Source organism: Peromyscus maniculatus, chromosome 20, assembly GCF_049852395.1.
Source record: "Peromyscus maniculatus bairdii isolate BWxNUB_F1_BW_parent chromosome 20, HU_Pman_BW_mat_3.1, whole genome shotgun sequence".
In the NCBI taxonomy this organism is placed as follows: domain Eukaryota; kingdom Metazoa; phylum Chordata; class Mammalia; order Rodentia; family Cricetidae; genus Peromyscus; species Peromyscus maniculatus.
The window spans coordinates 66,025,376-66,045,192 of NC_134871.1; the positions used below are offsets into that span (position 1 = coordinate 66,025,376).

At 43.7% G+C, this 19,817-nt stretch overlaps 1 protein-coding gene across 2 annotated transcripts in view; it reads right to left on the reverse strand.

The window, feature by feature from the left end:
* The window catches only part of Scaf11 (SR-related CTD associated factor 11), a 50,911-nt gene extending 38,490 nt beyond the window's left edge, over positions 1–12,421 (reverse strand). The window contains exon 1 of one of the 2 annotated variants that reach the window (XM_076556674.1): positions 12,173–12,421. The gene's annotated coding sequence lies outside the window, so the exon portion shown is untranslated. The remainder of the gene's footprint in view (positions 1–12,172) is intronic. The other variant, XM_076556673.1, reaches the window with a different exon arrangement.
* Between the last annotated feature and the right edge of the window lie 7,396 nt (positions 12,422–19,817).

The window sequence follows — 19,817 nt, forward strand, 5'->3', positions numbered from 1 at the left end:
CATTGTAAATAACACTTCCACCTCTTTATTCTAGTAGTGCTTACTATGTAAATTCCTTTAACTCCTCTTCCTAGTTATCAAAAAATAAATGTATTTTATTATGTTCATTAAATAAATGTATCCTTAAATCAGTATTTCACATTTCTTAAATAAGCATTTGACAATTGTACTCCTATGAAATACAATTAGTCTAACCCAGATATTCATTATATCACATACTACATAAACTTAAAAAAAAAACCACTTAATACATTATCAGATACTGAATTTTTCTACTCAGTATATTCTTCTAAAAGAAAGTTACACTTAAGTGTCTGTGATTTGGATTTCTATATACAATTTTCCGATTACTTTTAGCTCCTACTTTCTAACAAGTGATAACTATCTCACCGATCCCCCTCAGCACCCTGTCAAGAAGGCAGCTCCATTTGACGTGACAGAAGCAACTAGCAGAGCAGAGCACATGCTGGTCCCACATCTCTGAACATCCAGAGCTGTGGGCTAAATACATTTCTTGTGATAGTTAAGTACCCAACTCAGGTTTTTCATTATAGTAGCAGAAAACAAACTAATCAACATCTAACAATTCAGAATAACAGCTTCTATAGCATTTAAGTAGCTGTATTAAACCAGTATTTTGCATAAGCACCTTATATTAATAAAATGATGATAATAGCCGGGCGGTGGTGGCGCACGCCTTTAATCCCAGCACTTGGGAGGTAGAGCCAGGCGGATCTCTGTGAGTTCGAGGCCAGCCTGGGCTACCAAGTGAGTCCCATGAAAGGCGCAAAGCTACACAGAGAAACCCTGTCTCGAAAAACCCAAAAAAAAAAAAAAAAAAAAAAAATGATGATAATAGCTAACTGTCTCTTGTCCCATTCCCTTAGTTTTGTTGTTGACTTTCAAACCCTTTTAGTACAAAAATACTTTGAAAATACAGTAACGGAATCAAAATATTCCTGTTCCACCAAATTCCAGCATACCACAATTCTTTTCTTTTCTTGCCCCCCCCCCCCCCCCCCCCGAGACAGGGTTTCTCTGTGTAGTTTTTCACCTTTCCTGGAACTCACTCTGTAGACCAGGCTGGCTTCAAACTCCCGAGTGCTGGGATTAAAGGCGTGCGCCACCACCGCCCAGCCACAATTATTTTCATTCCTCAACACACAAGAGGAGAACTGGTCAGATACCAGCTCCTGGGCTAGTATATAGGTAGGGGTAAGAGTACTTGCTTGGCATGGGGAGAAAGCAAGAGGGAGGAAAATGAGAAAGAAAACAGTTTGAAGTAGCTTTGATGTAGAAAAAAGTTTTAATTTAAAGAAGCCAAGTTTGGTGAACATGTCTATGATCCCAGCACTGGGGGCTGAACTGGGAGGGCACCAGTTCAAGGCCAATGAAGACTGGAGAAGGAGGGAAGGATGGTAATGGGGTTGTCTTATGTTCTGATTTGGGAGGCGTGCTGTGGGTCTAATGTGGTCTGGCATGCATTAAGTCTCTCCCCTAGTCCTGGCTCAGTGATTTACAAATTAACAGGATGAATAAATAGTTCAAGAACATATACTGGACTAAGGATACAGCTCTGTCAGTAGCGTGCTTGCCTAGCATGCATGAAGCCCTGGGTTCCATCCCAGAACAGCATAAACCATGCACAGTAGTACATGCCTGTAATCTTAGCACTTAGGAGGTGAAAGCAGGAAGATCTAAGTTCCAGGTCATCCTCAGTTACATAGCAAGTTCAAGACCAACCTGGGTAAACCTGTCTTAGGAAAAAAAAATGATTTTTTGAAAAGACCAACATAGATCATAAAGTTTTTAGAGATCAAGAAATATTGACATTCTCTACCAAATGTAATCTTACTATCAATCTTACAAATTGTGAAGTGGGTTCTCAAATGAAATCTCTAACTGGTCAGTCTTTCTGCTGTGTTATGACTTTGATAGCCTTCAGTAAAAACTGACATGGCTTATTTAACATAAAGTATATCAATAAAATACATTAATAGCAAAGGGAACAGGAGAGAAAAGTGAAAGCTGAATGAATTCATTCCTAAAACAAAATATTCTAAATGAAGGGATAATTCAGACAACACTCTACAAATCTATATCAAAGTGATAACCAACATATTAATTCAAGTTCCTTAAAGGTGTATCAAAGCAAGCCCTAAACAACAGCCCCTTAAAGCTCAGAAATCCACCCCCACCAAAGTATCATTCTTTCTTTTTTATTTGTTTTGAGATTGGGGCCCTGCTGTGTAGAAAAGATACCCTTTTCAACAAGTGAAACTGAAAAAAACTAGACTTCCAAATATAAAAGAAATTAGATCCATCTTTTATCCTGCACAAATCATCTCAAATGGATCAAAGAATCAAAGCAGATCTTAATGTGAGATTTCAAAGTGCTAGAGAAGTGGTTCTCAACCTTCCTAATGCTGTGACCTTTTAATACAGTTCTTCATGCTGTGCTGACCTCCAACCATGAAATTGTTTTTGTAGCTACTTCACAACGGTAATTTTGCTACTGTTATGAATTGTAATGTAAATATCTGATACGCAGGATATCTGATATGTGACCCCTGTGAAAGGGTCATTTGACAATGCCAAGGGGGTCACAACCCACAGGCTGAGAATCACTGTGCTAGAAGAAAACATAGGCAAAACCCTTCAAGACATAGGCTTGTTCAAGACAAGGACTGTTCTGAAAGGATCTCCAAAGTACCTGGTAAAATCCCAAAATGTGATAAACAGGATCACACGAAAATAGGAAGTGTCTGCACAGCAAAGGAAACAATCCCTGAAATGAAAACACCTCCAGAACGTGGGGAGGGGGTCCATGCCAACTACATGGTGGATTATATCCAGGATACATTAAGAACTACAAAGTTTAAACACCAAATCATCCAATTATCTAAGGGACTACTGACCTAAATAGACAGTTCTCCAAAAAAAAAAAAAAAAACCCAAGTGACCAACAAATGCTTGAGAAAAAGTGTTTGCCATCCTTGACAATCAAGAAAATGTCATTCAGGAAACAAAGGACAACAAACACTAGCCAAGGTTTAGAAAAGCAAAACTCTTATTTATTGATGCTACATGTGGACCTCTATATGGAGAATCATCAAAAATAAAACCACCCACGCAAAAAAAATTATTGAAAAGATCAGAGCTACCACTACTCCCTACCCCATTAATACCACCCTCAAGTACACACCCAAAGAACTCCTAGTCAACATGCAAAGAAGCACTTCCTGATCCATGTTACAGCTCCACTGGTCTCATGAGTGAAGACGGGACAAGCACTGATGTCCATCAACAAGACGACTGAAGAAATAGAGTACATATACACAGTGGAATGTTACAGAGCCAGTCAGTAAGAAAAATGAAATGACATTTGAAGGAAAATGGATGCAACTGAAAATCATTACATTAAGTGATACAAATTAGTCTTAGACAAATAGCATGTTTTCTCCCATATATGGAACATAAATTTGAGTGTGTGTGCGTGTGGTGTCATCAAACTAGAAAGGGAATCAAGAGATGGAAAGAAGAGATCTCAAGGAAGCAGAAAATAAGGTACTGGAATAGATGAAATGAGAAAACGAGAACGAGAAGGAAACCAGCGGAAGGAAAGATAAATGGGGAGGTAGTGAGGAAGAGGAACGAGTGGAAAGACAACACACCACAATAAAACTTCACATTCTGTATGCAACCTTAAAAAACAAAAAAATTTCCAAGCCCAATAATACATAAAATAAAAGGGAATATACTAATTAACTTTAAAAACATTCTATCATCCTAAAGAGGAACTACTCCCTCTCAAGATATCCTTTAGCTCAACAGGTACCCTGTGTCTTCTTTCCTAGCCACACCCCCTGAAGATGTCAGCACTGTGTTTCTTTCTCATCTCCCCACTCGCCCATCTGTCTAAACAAGGGAACAGGCGAGAACCAAATCTGAGATTGTCTTCTAACTTCTATATGCAACTGCAGCATATATACGACCATCACTCTCACACTCACACTCACTCACTCACTGGGGGGGGCGGGGGGAGCAGCAACAGACACAAGCAGAGACAGAAACAGAATTGAAACCTACCTCCCTAAGAAACTCACTTTCTGTGCAAAGACATAGAAAGCATAAGCGTCTTTTTCCATAAAATAGGGGAAAACATGCCACACAAACAATAATTAAGAAAGCTGAAGTAGCCGGGCGGTGGTGGCGCACGCCTTTAATCCCAGCACTTGGGAGGCAGAGCCAGGTGGATCTCTGTGAGTTCAAGGCCAGCCTGGGCTACCAAGTGAGTTCCAGGAAAAGGTGCAAAGCTACACAGAGAAACCCTGTCTCGAAAAACCAAAAAAAAAAAAAAAAAAAGAAAGCTGAAGTAGTATGTTAATATGAAATGCATTTTAAAACTTATTTTTAAAACTTAATTACATTGGCTTCCCAATACTTTAATTTTATTACTTCTGTGGCAGTTTTAAGATTTTTTTTTTAATTTGTATGGGCATTCTGAGTCTGTGTATTACTCATGTGCCTGGTACCCACAAAGACCAAAAGGCAGCACCCCTGGAACTGGAGTTAGAGCTGGTTGTGAGCCACCATGTGGGTGCTGGGGAGTAAATCCAAGTCCTCTGAAAAAGCAAGCTATCTGAAGTTCCTGCCCTCTGTTATTAGTTTTGAAGCAATAAAGACAACTACTGTTTCATGTATCTCATTCATATTACTTATGTTATATCTAAGTAACTGTTCCTATAGAAATATAGTGCACTGCACTGAAGTCACCCTGCATGAAAAGTTCTTTCACAATAAGGGTTCAAGTGAATGATAGCTTAAAATTTTTCTTGAAGTTATTAACATTTATACTCCACTAGAACACAAGCTTTATAGAGACATCTTACAGACTATCAGCCATATGTAACAGTACCACAACTGTGTTTACAATAAAATACCACATATGACTTGTAAATGTCATTGCTCTGGGAATTTTCAAAACATCATGTTGTCTTGATTACTTTTTTCTTTTAATTATTTTCTACAATACATGAGAATACAAGGATAATGTAGATTAAGATACTGTACCCTCTCCTGACATGGAGTTAAGAGAAACAGAATACAAAAAAAAAAGAACAAAGCTGCACATACAAACACCCTTTCCTATATTGTCAGTCCTTACGTTTTATTTGCTCACAGCTGAAAGTTCAGAACATATACAACAAAGCACTTTCTAGATAAACGACAATAAAGTCCAACCTCGCTGTTGGAAGGAAAAAAAAAACAAGTATGGAGCCAGTTCCTGGTATGCAAGATCCCACCTTCCCTTCCAAGCTCACTCACACCCACCCGTGACCCCTCAACATACAGCAACTGTAAAGAAAGGCCGACAGGAACTGCACTGAAGGAATTTTACTGACCAAATCTGGACAACTGCAGTCAAAGTCTGATAACAAACAGCCTTTAGACTCAGAATCCCTTCCTACAAAGTATCTATTAGTTACTAAAAAGAGTTGAAGATCTTTCTAGGTTAAGAGTTTAAAGAGAGCCAGGCAGTGGTGGTGCACACTTTTAATCCCAGCACTTGGGAGGTACAGGCAGGTGGATCTCTGTGAGTTGGAAGCCAGCCTGGTCTACAGAGTGAGTGAGTTCCAGGATAGCAGGAACTACACACAGAAACACTGTCTGGAAAAATCAAAGGAAAAAGAAACTCTAAAGAGACATTAGAATGAAATGCAAACCAGAATGCTGAACACAATTCTTTTGTTACAAAATAAATAAGGAAACTGGCAAAACTGAATGCAGTCTGAGGTTGGATGGCAGCAATATATCAAGATTAATTATTTGACCTGTATGTTTATATCATAATTACATAACAGAACTGGATGCCTTTTAATCCCAGCACTCAGGAGGCAGAGGCAGAGGGATCTCTGTAAATTGGAGGCCAGCCTGGGCTATACAGTGAGTTCCAGTATAGCCAGAGCTACATAGCAAGACTCTGTCTCCAAACAATAATAACAACAACAGAACAGAAAGTCCTTGTTCTTGTATTCATTTGAACGATTAATAAAATGCATCTGCAACTGACTCTCAAGTGGTTCAGAGAGGGGAAAAAATGCTTAAACTAGACTTACAACTCTTCTGAAAGTTTGCATTTTAATTTACTTAACTTTATTTTGTGTGCATTGGTGTGAAGGTCCCCCAGAACTGGAGTTACAGTTTTGAGCTGCCATGTAGGTGCTGAGAATTGAACCCGGGTCCTCTGAAGAACAGTCAGTGCTATTAACCACTGAGCCATCTCTCCAACCCCAAAAGTTTTCAATTTTTAAGTAACCTACAAAACTTACAGCATCTAAAAGTCTTATGTAATCATAGTACTTTTGAACAATGTTTCTCAAACTGGGGGGTCATGACCCCTCTGGGAGGTAGAACAACCCTTTCACAGGGTTGAATATCAGATATCCTGCCTATCAGATATTTTCATTACAATTCGTAACAGTAGCAAAATTACAGTTTTATGTTGGGGATCACCACAACATGAGGAACTGTATTAAAGGGTTGTAGCATTAGAAAGTTTGAGAACCACTGCTTCAGAGTGCACATTTTCACTTATTTTTTCTTCTGGCAATAGAGATAAAACCCTAATACCTGTTAAGCAAGTGCTCTACCACTGAACTAAATCACCAACCCTATTCTCGATGACCTCTAATCTCTAACTGCCATGGTTACCTTACCAATTACACTGGCCAGATTTCTTGTTGCTATCAGCTACTACAGTAGGCAATGGAGACACATGGTATTTACATCACAGAAATGTCTACTGGACAGCAATGATCTACAGGTGGGAAGGAAAACTGATAATAATAACTATCTATAAGCCAACAGTAGATGATATACGTATAGATATGAAGCAGATACTCCAATACATTTAATCTTTCTAGAAACTCAAAAGTAAAATAGACTAATACATCTAATATTAGAAAGCTACTGAATGGAATTTATATAATATCTACAACTAAAAGGTAAAATATCTGCAGCAGATTGGCTAACAGTAATTATTTGATTAACACTAGATGTCTTCTATATTGTGGGTAAATAATTTCTTAAACTGATTTCAATACTGTTAGTCAAGCAAAATACACAAACACCAAATTTGAAAATAAACTTAAAGTCCTACTTGCTCAATAAGCCATTGAGTTTTGTACTGTTATTTCCAACAAAAAAAGTGATTCTTATCCAACTCCCATGCACATTTGACCCTACTGACTACACTCCCCTTGAGATACTCTCTGTGGCTTCTGTCACAACACACTGACTCCTGCTTCTCTGACCTTCAGTGTTTTTGGGAGATCACATCCTTCCGGTAAACTTGTTAAGGCCACTGTGTTTCCATCCTAGGGCATCTCTCTTTTCTTCCAAGTTATATTCCCTCCCCTGGGCGATTTCACCCCTATCTACTGTTTCAAATATCTACTCAGGTTTTTTCATTTCCCCAGAATACTGCTAAAAGCCTCCAGATTTATCTTCTCACTTCCACTACTGCTGCCTCTCCTTCCTTTCAAGACATATCACCAGCACGCCAGTTCTACCTATCCTACTGAACTACCAAAAATACAGCCAATACAGCTTCTAAAGGAACATTTTATTTTTAAATAAAAAGACAGTTACAACACTTTGCTTTTAGCTAAATACTCAAGGGTTTCTATATTGACAAATGACAGATTCAAGGTCACAAACTGCCACTTTTAAAAGGACTCCTGGGCTAGAAAGATGGCTTAGCAGCAAAAAACACTTGTTCCATAATGAGGACCCGAGTTCGGATCCCAGCACCTATGTCAAGCGGCTCACAAGCACCTGTAACAGGAGTTCTGGGCTATGCAGGCACCCATGTGAACAGACACTCAAGAGACAAATGTATGTGTGCACACATAAAAAAACATGGACTCTTCATCTGAACATGGTTTACATGCACAAATGTAAATAACTTGGCAAATTATTCAAATGGGACTTACTAAGCTTTAAAAATCGTATTACTAGCTTTAACAGCTACAACAGAAAGCATATGAATCCACTAAATATCATTTACCTACTATAATGCTAGGCACTGTTCAAATTTTTAGGAGTACAACAGTGACAAAATGACAACCCCTGGCCAGTGAGATGACTCAGCAGGTGAAGGCACTTGATGTAAAGCCTGGTGATTTGAGTTTGAACCTTAAGGTCCAAGATAAGAGAGAACCCAAGTTGTCCTCTGAACTCCATTCATGAGCTGTGTGTGCACACACATGCAATACGAAAAAGATTAAGACAAAGTCTGTTCTCGTGGAAGTTGCATTAGACTGAAAAACACAAGTCTTGTTAGTAAATTAACAGCACGTGAGAAAGAGATAAAATGCCACGGGGGAATGACCTAAGACAGAATGGGAACCATGGAGAAGGGTATGCTGTTTCATTTGGAGGCGTCAGAACACCACAGCAGCACTGGAGACGTGGTTGGAGAAAAGGTAACCAGATGAAGTCAGACAAGAGACTCGAACTTCAGCGTTATGTAAAGGCCACAGTGAGAACGAAGAAGGAAAGCCATTTGAGAAGCTACCTAACACAATCTAATACAAAAGGCTCATCTGGCTGCTGAGTACCAAAGACTGTGGGCTAACAAACCTAAGTGGTGCTGCTGTCATTTTAGGAAATTATTTTCCAAGAGATGATGGTGCTTTTAAATTCTTACACTGAAATTTTATTGTGCCATAACTTAAAAAAAAAGAGAGAAAAGACACAATCCAAAGGTAATTCTTAGGAATAAAATTCAGGTGATACTGGATTTATTTTTTATTTATTACTATAGTGTTGGGGGAGGGGCACAACACAACACACATCCTGACACCAGAGAACAACTTCATGGCTATTTTAACTCTCAGCTCTAGGGCTTACTACATTCACCTCTGCTCAGATTCCAAATAAAGTTCAAGGCCAGAAAGAGAATATTAAGAATTTTAGCCGGTTAGTGGTGGCGCACGCCTTTAATCCCAGCACTCGGGAGGCAGAGCCAGGTGGATCTTTGTGAGTTCGAGGCCAGCCTGGGCTACAGAGTGAGTTCCAGGAAAGGCGCAAAGCTACACAGAGAAACCCTGTCTCGAAAAGAAAAGAAAAAAAAAAAAAAAAAAAAAAAGAATTTGGGTTTGGGGGCTAGAAAGATAGCTCAGTAGTTAAGACTACTTGCTGTTCTTCCAGGGGACCAGAATTCTGTTCCCATACCCACATCTAGTGGTTCACAACTGACTTTAGCTCCAGGAGATCCCACAACTTCTTCTGGCTTCCATGGATATACATAAACAAATAATGAAGTAAATGTTTCTTTTTTTTTAAAAAATAATCTAGGTTTTAAAGCTAATAAAACTAATTTCAGCACCTGGGAGGCAGAGGCAGGAAGATCAGGAGTTCAAGGCCAGCATGGGCTCTATATAAACCTTTATCTGATTTTCAGTAGGCAAGGTAAGGCAAGATACAACTTACATTACTGAAGGACAGGAGCAGATGCTGGGGTGTACGGTATACATGGTTTTATAACTTTAACACACATTAGCCCCTAGAATTGTGCTTTTACAGCTAGCTCTTGCTCTAAATACCCAAAAAGCAAAGTACACCAGGCTGATGGGTTGGTCACCATTGTACTTCATTACTAAAGGTATTTTGCTGAATCAGGAGCAGCACATTAGGTGTGCTTTACCTCATTTCCCTGGCTAACAGAACAAGGTTCATGAAAACTGCCTGTCAACTGATTAGTGCTCCAAGGATGAGGGGGGAAACTGAGTACCCGATAGGAGACCCAATAACCACAGGAAGGAATTCCAGGAAGAACATTCTTCTTAAAATTTTCTCTATAACACATTTTTTTTTTTTTTTTTTTTTTTTTTTTTTTTTTTTTTGGTTTTTTGAGACAGGGTTTCTCTGTGTAGCTTTGCGCCTTTCCTGGGACTCACTTGGTAGCCCAGGCTGGCCTCGAACTCACAGAGATCCGCCTGGCTCTGCCTCCCGAGTGCTGGGATTAAAGGCGTGCGCCACCACCGCCCGGCCTCTATAACACATTTTTAAGTAACATAATAATTTTACATTTTCTTCTTTTGTATTTTTCTCCTTTGTCATATTGAAGAATGTCTTTTCAGCATGAGTGTATTTACAGAAGGGCAGCATTCAAGTTTTACCCAAATGAAAACTTAAAATGTACTTCAATTTGGAAGACAAAGTCCACTACAGTGAAATTGAATGATTGCTTACTTATTTACAAGCACCGACAAACAAACAAAAAAACTATGGCTAAAGTGAAGCTACATTTAAGAACTGCTCATCTGCGGGATGGCAGGCTGTGGCACATACCTTTAATCCCAGCACTCAGGAGGCAGAACCAGGAGGATCTCTGGGAGTTCAAGGCCAGCCTGGGCTACAGAGTGAGATCCGGGACAGGCATCAAAACTATACAGAGAAACCCTGTCTTCAAAAAACAAAACAAAACAAAAAACAAACAGGACAAAAAAAAAAAAAAAAGGACTGCTAATCTTTGAAAACTTGACTGCAGCCAGGCGGTGGTGGCGCACGCCTTGAATCCCAGCACTCGGGAGGCAGAGCCAGGCGGATCCCTGTGAGTTCGAGGCCAGCCTGGGCTACCAAGTGAGTTCCAGGAAAGCCGCAAAGCTACACAGAGAAACCCTGTCTCGAAAAACCAAAAAAAAAAAAAAAAAAAAATTGACTGCATAAACAAAAGGCAAATTAGTTCAAATTATCTTTAACGATCTAATATACAACAAATACTGAGATATTTTCAAAATTTTGCTTCTCCTAGTTAGGTGAAACAATAACAAACGGCCTACCAACTTTTTCCTTCAGGTTTTAAAGAACAGCAAAACAGTAAAGTGGTTAAGCAAGTGCCAAAGCAGGAAAGACTAGGCATGGTCTGGAGAGACAGGATTACACATTAAAATCTGACTAAAATTACCACCGGTAAAATACAAAGGCCAAGAATCTACTGCCTTCAATGTTCTGCTGATGTGGCATATAGTCAGTCATTCATGTGCTACCTTTTCCTTGAAAATGAGAAAATACATGTATTAATATGCTTTTCCCAAAATCCAGAGAAAACTGCCCAAAGTGGGGGAAATTTAGTATTAGTCAAGGCACCCTAAAACTTCATCAGGTTTGCCTACATATCGTAGTACACTGCTAATATAAGGACGGATATCAAAATGTAATCTAAAATCAATGAAAAAAAAAGCTGTGATCGGGCATTACAAGATGGCATTCTTACATAGTACAACTAGTGTGTAAAACTTACATTATGCGTTGTTTACTATATCACACATGAAGAGGGCCAACTATATACTAATGTAACACGGTATTTATTATACATGTTGATACCCTGGGCATTTTAATTGGCCATTTTCAATCGGGCAATGTTTTCATCAACCACAACCAGGTGTCTTTTAGATCCATTTTTCAAGATACGTGCGGGCGGCAGGACGAACATGTTCTCTCTAGAGCCACCTCTGAAAATGGCAACAAAATCCCTAAGTCTGAAGCGGGCTGGGTGATCACTTCAGTTTCGATCTCTCGGCCGGTTAAGGCGGTCCGCAGCCCAGGCAGCAGGTTTTTTAAAAAAAAATAAAATAAAATAAAACGAGGCGGGGGTGGGGAAGGCAGCAGCTGAGGGCAAGGCCGGGCCGGCTCTTCCTCATCCAGGCGCCGGAGAGGGAGAGGTCACGGCGCAGTGAAGTTTGGTTTCACTAGCGGGCTGGGAGGCTCGGCGATCGACGCGAACTCCGGGGGAAAGCGGCCAGCCTGGGAGCGCCCGGAAGCCCGGCCGACACGTTTCCACTGGGGGTGGGGGAGCGGCTGCGGCCCTGGCCTGGAGCCCCTTCCTGCCTCCCGCGCCGCCCCGCGCCGGCCCCGCGCCTAGGCCCCGGTGCAGACCCGGGACCTCCAACCCCCGCGCGGCCGCCCGCGCTGCCCGGGGCCGCGGCTCCAACTTTGCTCGCAGCGCAAGACGCCGCCCGAGCCGAGCCGCGCCGAGCCGCGCGAGCCCCAAACTTTGCCCGGCCTCCCGCCGCCCCGCGCCCGCCCGCGCCCACCCGCGCCCGCGCCCGCGCCGCCGCCGCCGCCGCCGCCGAGCTTCTTCCCCGGGCCGGCCCGTGTTTACCTCAGGCCGAGGTCCAGGCGTCGCTCCGGCGGCCGCGCCAGCGCAGGAGGCCAGGTCTTCTTCCTCCCCCTCCGCGCCCGTCAGTCCGCCGCCAAGTTCCGCACCATGGACTCCTCCTCCGGCCGCTCGGGAAGCGCGCGGGGGCCCCCGCGGGCTCGGCCGGCCCGCTCGGTCGGTCGGTCGGGAGCACGCAGCCGCCACGCAGCCGTGGACCCGGGCAGCGCTGCTCCGCGCGGCTTGCGCCACCGCCGCTCCCCTCCCCCGCCGTGTCGGGCGGCCTCCCCCCCCCACCCCCCGCCCCGCCAGTCTCCCTCCCTCCCTCCTTCCCTCCGCCCGCCGGGCTCAGCCGCGCCGCCACAGGTCGGCGCGCGGTGGTGACGACGCGGGCGGCCGCCGGACCTCGCCGCACGCTGGCTGGCTCGCGGGCGCCGCAGCGCTCGCCCGGGCCTCCAGGGGGCGCCGGTGTCTGGGAAGGCGGCGGCCCGGCGTGGTGGGCGGGGCGCGCCGCGCGGCCCGAAGAGAGCGGGAGGCTCTCTTCGGGCCGCGCGGCGAGTGGCCGAGGCTTCTGGGAAATGTTCGCCTCGCCCCGCCCCTCCGGGCCGCGCGGAGCGCCGGGCGCATGCGCCGCCCGGGGAGCCGCCTTCTCGGCCGCGCTCTGTGTCTCTCTCCTGGCGGGGTCCCGTCGTGGGGACAATAAAGATGTTTTTGAGCCCACGGCGGTCCTGGCGGCGGTCGTAGAGCCCGGGGAGAGTGGTTCGCGCGCTCACGCGTTGTCGTTGGCGCGGAGGCAGCGTTCGGCCAGCTGCCGGGCGCACCTGCCGAGCACGTGCGCGGCGGCGGCGGCGGCGGCCCGCCAGCCCGGGGCATCCTCCCTCCCACGTCCCTAGCTGGCGTCACCGAGGCTGGGCGAGCACGGCTTGGCTTTAAGCGCCTCCGCTCTAGGGTGGTGGCTTTCAGTCCCTGGGCGACGTCCTGCCCTGCCTGGCGCTTCCTCGGATCTTTTGTTTGACCTCGCAGGTTGTTGTTTTTTTGTTTGTTTTTTTACAGCCTTTTCGTCCGTCGCTGGCGCTTTCACCTCCATCCCCACCCCTGCCCCACGCTCTGGCCTGTCCCCGTTGTGCTCCTGCTGTCCACGCGCGCTGCTCTCTCTCTCTCTCCAGGTCACCCCCGGTGTGGGGGGTGGCGAGCTGTTGGTTTCCGCCCCTCTTCGAGCCCGCGTTCTCCCGGACTGCTGGCTGCCACGTCCCCCTGCTCTCTCTGATCTTGTCGCTTCCCTGGCACCGTCATCCTGTGCTGCTTGGCTGCTCAGTGCCTAGGAATGGTGTCTCTCCAGGCTCTTGACAGAGCCGAGCACCTACCAGGGACTGGGTAAATAACTGCTTCGGGAATGCATGGATGGCAACCTGGTCCCTCCCCGAAGAAGTCTGCCGCTTTGCAATGCCTTGTCTTCACAGGAGGGCAGGGGATTTGATGCTGTTGCTGTATGGCAGTATTTGAGGGAGCAATGCTCTCTAGGGGTGTTAGAATACTTGATTCTGATAAAACAAAACCTTCCTGGAGGACCTTGCCCCTGTAATGAAGAGAAGGCTGGTGATGAGGAGAACCTGAAAGTCTGTTGAAAAGGTTATGTGATGAAATCAAATCCAAGGCACTGTTCACCATCCGACGGATGCAGTTTAGCTTTCCTGTGGGCAGGCCGTTCCCGGAATTCACCCTAGAGAATCTAAGCGGTAGATTAGCTCCTCGTGAAGATGTGCAATGCACTATTCTCTTGTGTGTATCTTTTATTGATGAGTTTTTTTACAGCAGACTCACTATGCAAGCAATTCTACTACCCTCAAACCCCTGCTCTCCTGCTTGTACTTCACTGTTGTGCGTGTGTCCTAAGAACACTTAAAATCCATCCTATAACCACCGTGTTGTATAACAGCACCAAAAAAAAAAAAAAAAAAAAAATTCCTCCTCCCTAACTAAAACTGTATCCTTTGCCCACCTTCTCCCCATCCACCTCCCGTCCATGAAATACACTTAAAAGAGGGTGCACTGTAAGAGGCAGCCTCTTGCTCCCCAGGAAAGAGACCATGTCCCATTCTATATATGGTATTCTCTTTACTGTGTTTACATGATAAATATGTATTGCTTTTTACATTTATACATTAATAAATTTATTTATTATAATTAATAAAATTTTTTACATTAATAAAGAGGGTCAGAGTTTTAAATATCGGATGAACTGTAAGGTGGACAAATAAAGTAGATGTAGTTTGGCATACTTGTTGATATTTTAGATTTAATTGTAACCGTAAGAAATGAAGGCTGAGGAGATGGCTCCCTAAGCAGAGCACTTACCACACAAGAATGAGAACCTGAATCCCCAGAACCCATGGAAAGCCGGACACCATGGCAGGGGTTGCCAGTGCTCCCACAGTGAGATGAGGGCCACAGGAGGGCCCTCAGACACTGGCATGTTAACCAGCCTGTTCCCAATGGCACCCACATGTGCACTGTGGGACACGTACCTCCACTCACACACAGATATGTATACACACACAAACACAATTAGTTTGTGTCTGGGTGTTGTGCCTGCGTGTATGTCTACGCACCACATTCTTGTAGTGCCTATGGAGGCCAAGAGAGGGTGTCATATACCCTGTGGCTAGAGTTGCTGATGGTTATGAGCCACTGTGTGGGTGCTGGGACTCAAACCCAGGTCCTCGGGAAGAGCAATGCTAATAATTGGCCTGAGCTATATCTGCAGCTCCTAAAAAAGAAATGTACTAAAAAAACTTCAAAATGGTGCACATAAAAATACCTTCATCAAAATGCACAATTGTTGTATTGCACTTTCCAGGCAACTCACTTTCCACAGAATAACAAAAACCTATACTGGCATTTTTGAAAATGAAGGATGGTAATGGATAGATCTTGACAGTTTTACCAGAAATAATTGCTCTAATTTGTCTTTTATAAACAGACTGCTCTTCCAGAGGACCTGAGTTCAGTTCCCAGCACCTACATGACAGCTCATAACTGTCTGTAACTCCATTCCCAGGGGATCTGACACCTTCACACCAATACACATAAAACAAATTTAAAATAAATTATTAAAATACAAAATAAAATTCGCATTAAGAGACAAAACTCACAGCATAAGTGAGAAAAAACACAATTCTAATACCTGTCACTTAACACCTTTACAGTTTTGAACAAATAACCTCATGTTTTTCCTCTTGAGTTTTTATATCACAGAGGAAGTTTTAAATTTAATCTTTATAGCATGTTTATATCAGTAAAATTTATAAACTCAAAAGGTATGCAGTTAAGATTCATGAACAAAATGTGGTCAAATAGGTAATGTCCATATAAGGAATGAAACATAGATGCTACAAGGAAAAGTTATTTTATAAGAATTGTCACAAAATAAGGCCGGGCGGTGGCGGCGCACGCCTTTAATCCCAGCACTCGGGAGGCAGAGCCAGGCGGATCTCTGTGAGTTCGAGGCCAGCCTGGTCTCCAAAGCGAGTTCCAGGAAAGGCACAAAGCACAAAGCTACACCGAGAAACCCTGTCTTGAAAAACCAAAAAAAAAAAAAAAAAAAAAAAAAGAATTGTCACAAAATAATACAACTTTATTAAAACCAATCTTCCACTCAAGAAAGATGAACCACAAATACAGTCTCCTATACTGATCAACATAGCTAAATACAGATGGAGTCGGTGGTGTCTCCCATTAGCATTCTGCCTTGTAGGTCAATAAAACAAGCCCTCCTAGCTCCAGCCCTGGCCACTGGTGTATACACTGTGTGATACCCTAGCTGTGAACTTTGGATCATGTGGTAAATTGCCATAGAGGTTACACCCAATCCTGCAGCCCTAGCACCCAAAATCCATGGTGGTCGCTCCTGGCATCAGCTCCCTGAACACAACCGAGTGACTATTACGGCCAGGCATGCTAGTAATAAAGAGCAAACCCATGTCACTTTGCCTGTGTTTCCTTTCATCCAAAATGCTTCACCTGCCAGAAAACTGCACTCTCTTTGATGTCCTACACTCGGGCAGAGGCCAACAATGACTGGGTTCTGTGTGCATTAGTCCATGATGTGAAGGTAATGATTGTCAGTGGGGCAAAGACATCTTCAAAGGCAAGCAAGGCCAGTTTGCTCTGCCAAGTGCCTTGATTGCCCTGAGAATGGAACAACCAAAGCCCCACTGGTATTGACCAACTACTGAACTACAGACAATGCATTTGCCATCAGAATGAAATCTTGGCTGCCGTCAGGTCCTTCTGTCCTCAGAGGCAATGTCTTCCAGCACTGGTAGTTGATTTCTTTCTTAACTGAACAAACTGTAATCATATTTTCCACACTTCAGGAGCTGTATTCACCAGCTGTGCAAGAGAGACTGGACAACACCCCAACCAAACTGCCTTGGTCACCCAGTCCATGTGCAAGGTTCGCATAGTCACTCACCTAGATAACCAGTGGATCACTGGAACTCATGTTAAACACCGCCTCCCATCCCCATGTGTCTCTGGAAGTGCGGGGTCCTTCCCAAAACTCCGTCCTCTGCAGGCCACAGTGTCGTCCAAGGTTGCCTAACATAAGCTTCTGCTCATGGGATTTCACAGCCTTTCAAGTGTGGGTCTAGATGCCAAAAATAAGCTCCCCTGTGCTTACATCTCAGGGTCTTGTAGACAAGTCACCTGACCCTCTACAGAGAAGTCTACCTTCCTATCAAAGTGTCTCCTCTGTCCTTGTGTCCAGTTAATGATAAGATCTCAAGGGCTTCATATGCTCCAGTCACTTCATTCTCAACATAGCCTTCAGACAAACCTCTTCCAGTGCAGAATGTCCTGAACAAAATCTTCTGTCATCAGAATTTCTACATGCCGTCCACCACGCCCCCAGTACAGACACTCATCACCAGCTTCCATTGCTTGGAGACAAGGCAGCTTGTGAGTGTAATCTGAGGACCAAGAAATTTTAACAACTGAAACTGAACCCTGAGGAAAGGAGTCTGAGGGGGTCCCATTTGAGAAGAGTATCTGTGCTACTGGAGAGATGACTGCACTGATTGACACCTCTCAGCGAAGTCAGGTGATACAGAGTTCATTTTACTGCAAATCTACTTGGGAAAGAATGCAACAGAAACAACATCAAGTCATGGCGCAAAGTCCTTTATTTCCATAGCTTCTGAAAATATAAGTGACTTAACTGTGAGTTCAAGGCCAGCCTGGTCTACAGAGCAAGATCCAGGACAGGTACCAAAACTACATGGAGAAACCCTGTCTCAAAAAAACAAAAAAAACAAAAAAAAAAAGAAGAAGAAAAGAAAATGTAAGTGACTTACTTCACTCCTGGTCATACTATCTGGACCTGCAGACACAACTCCTGATCCACAGCCTCACAGGAACAACAAGGATGTTTGTGTGTGTGATTTTTTTAAATTTATTCAACAGTTTCATACATGTATATAATACATCCTGGTCACACTGGTCACTCTCACGCCCACCATCTGCTGCCAAGCCCCAATCCCACTTTCAGGCCTTTTTGTTCTGTTTTTATTTATTTATTTATTTATTTATTTATTTATTTATTTATTTATTTATTTTTACTTTGTGACCCACTGGGTTTAACCAGAGTCATTTGCATGGGCATGAGTTTAATGCTGTCCACTGGAGCATGGGTATCTCACTAGTGGTTCCATCACCAAAGACAACGACTTCCTCTTCTCCAGCAGCCCGCCACTGCCATTAGCTGCCTGGGGCTCAGTCTAGTGCAGGAACTATGCAAGCAACCATAGCTGTTGAGAATTCACGCACGTCACAGCCACAACGTGCACATAAGTGAGCATTTCACAGCTGGCTCTCACATGCTTTCTGCCCCTGCATCCACAATGTTCACTAAGCCATGGAGAGGGTGATATGAGCATCCTGTTTAAAGCTGAGCACTAGACAGCCACTTATTCTCAGTACCATGACCACCCGTGTGTCACCGCTGTAGAGGCGGTAGGACCTAGGAGAATGGAGCCTATAAACGAGGCAGACTAAAGTCTCATGCACTAGCCAACTTTATTGAGAGCATCAGACAATTTATATTCTGATGTTTAACCAAGGCCACATGAGCAAAGTTCCCATGAGTTCAAGCTGTATACAATCACAAGGACAGGCCTTGCCTGGGTTATCTAGTTAACAATAGTAAGATAACGGGTAATCTGCAATAAACCCACTCCTGTTTACTACACCTGAGAGGGCCTCAAAAGCACATTCCAAGAACAAACCCGGGTTTAGAAGGAACAGAGGTCACAAGACTCTTGTCCTCTTTTTTCTTGGAGTTTTCTCACAAGCACTCAAAATTCTCCTCACGCAGTTTCACTTATGGACCATGTTCCTACACCCACGAGTCTGTGTTAACTGTAATTTGCTACAAAGAGAAGTTTCTTGGGTCAACTCTGAAAACTGCACTAGACTGTAGGTATACACATAAATATTTAGGAGGCAGTTTGATGACATGTCCAGGTAGCAAAATAAAAGTGATAAGTTCGTTCCTAGTTCCCATGACCTCCCCAGTCAATTAATAGGTCTTTGATCAGGTCCACAGAACGAGGTTCAAACTCCACCCAACTGAGTGGGCCTCTGATCCCTTGGGTTACACCCATAATAGTCCTGCCACCAGTAACCAGTAACTGCCTTTTGCCTAGCAAGCTGGTGCTTGTGGATTGCAAGGTCAAAAGCTAGGAAAGACCATTGCTGACTTTGCTCCCCTGGTTGCCTGGATAGCAACCTCCAGTAATGTGAAAGCTAGCCAGCATTCTTGCTTTGTTCCAGCATGGTCTCTGTATTCTGCCACCAAGGTGTGCACTGTCTTCAGCCACAGGGTCTTACCATCCAGTTATAGCAGACAAATAAAGCCAACGACTGTAACCTGTATAGATTTGGGGGAGGGGGGGTTGTCTCTGGGATTTCCTGACCAACAACACGTGAGAGGTATACCACACCCAGCACTAGGATTTTCAATTAATAACCCATAGGTTCTGAGATTGACATTATCCAGCCATGCACAGTACCTTTGTTCAAAGTAATTTTAAAATTGTTTTTAGATTCATTTTATAAAGTAATGTGTTTGCATATGACTTATTTGTACACCCTTAGTTTGGGTTAATACTCTCCTTGTATTCCATCTCCTCCCCTTCCCTACCCTATCTCTGTTTAGAGTTTGCCAACCCCAGTATTCCCTCCCTCTATTTTGATGGTACATGTTCTACTAATGTTCCACTCCTCTCTAAGACCTCTCCTCCCTCTTCCATTGCCTTTTTGTTATTTCCAGGTTTCTATAGACATTCCAACTTAAATCAAAGGCCCAAAGTTGTGATACACAAGAAAACATGCAGTCTTTGACTTTTTGGCCTTGATTACTTCATTAAATATTTTTATAGCTCCCTCCGTTTTTCTGCAAATTTCCTAATTTTTTCTTTACAGCTGAAGAAAATCTCATTATGTGCATGCACCATATTCTCCTTGTCCACTCATCACTTGATGGACATTTAAGCTCATTCCATTCCTAGCTAGTGTGAACAGAGCAGCAATGAACATGGTTGTGCAAATATTTCTGTGGTAGGATAGAATCTTCTGGATATGCGCCAAAGGG